At 65.1% G+C, this 284-nt stretch overlaps 1 protein-coding gene across 1 annotated transcript in view; it reads right to left on the bottom strand.

The window, feature by feature from the left end:
• Nucleotides 1–284, bottom strand: part of LOC119585586 (protein deadpan-like) — a gene marked incomplete in the record, with an annotated part of 16,462 nt that overhangs the window by 13,215 nt on the left and 2,963 nt on the right.

Genomic DNA, 284 nt, shown 5'->3' with positions numbered 1-284 from the left:
TCCCATTTCGAGGCGAGAGGAAGGCGACCAGTCCCCAGGAATCGCCCCGGCAGCCTCGCCCGAGCAGACGGCGCCTCGCAGACCGCCGCAGATTTCGCCGCAGAGGGACGTAACCCGCGGCGCCCCCGAGCCTCTGTGAGAAAGACTCGAGGCGCTTATTCATGAGGTTCTCACGCCCACGCTCAGGGCCCGCCGCCCGCAGACGCCCTCGTAGTTATCAGGAAGCCGTTAGCGCGTCCGTGCCAATTGGAGCCAACGACCACAAACCACTGCCACTACCTCAT

The sequence above is a fragment of the Penaeus monodon genome, chromosome 20 (assembly GCF_015228065.2).
Source record: "Penaeus monodon isolate SGIC_2016 chromosome 20, NSTDA_Pmon_1, whole genome shotgun sequence".
NCBI classification, from domain to species: Eukaryota; Metazoa; Arthropoda; class Malacostraca; order Decapoda; family Penaeidae; genus Penaeus; species Penaeus monodon.
The sequence above is the reverse complement of the archived record's forward strand: the minus strand, read 5'-3'. Positions and strand labels throughout refer to the sequence as shown.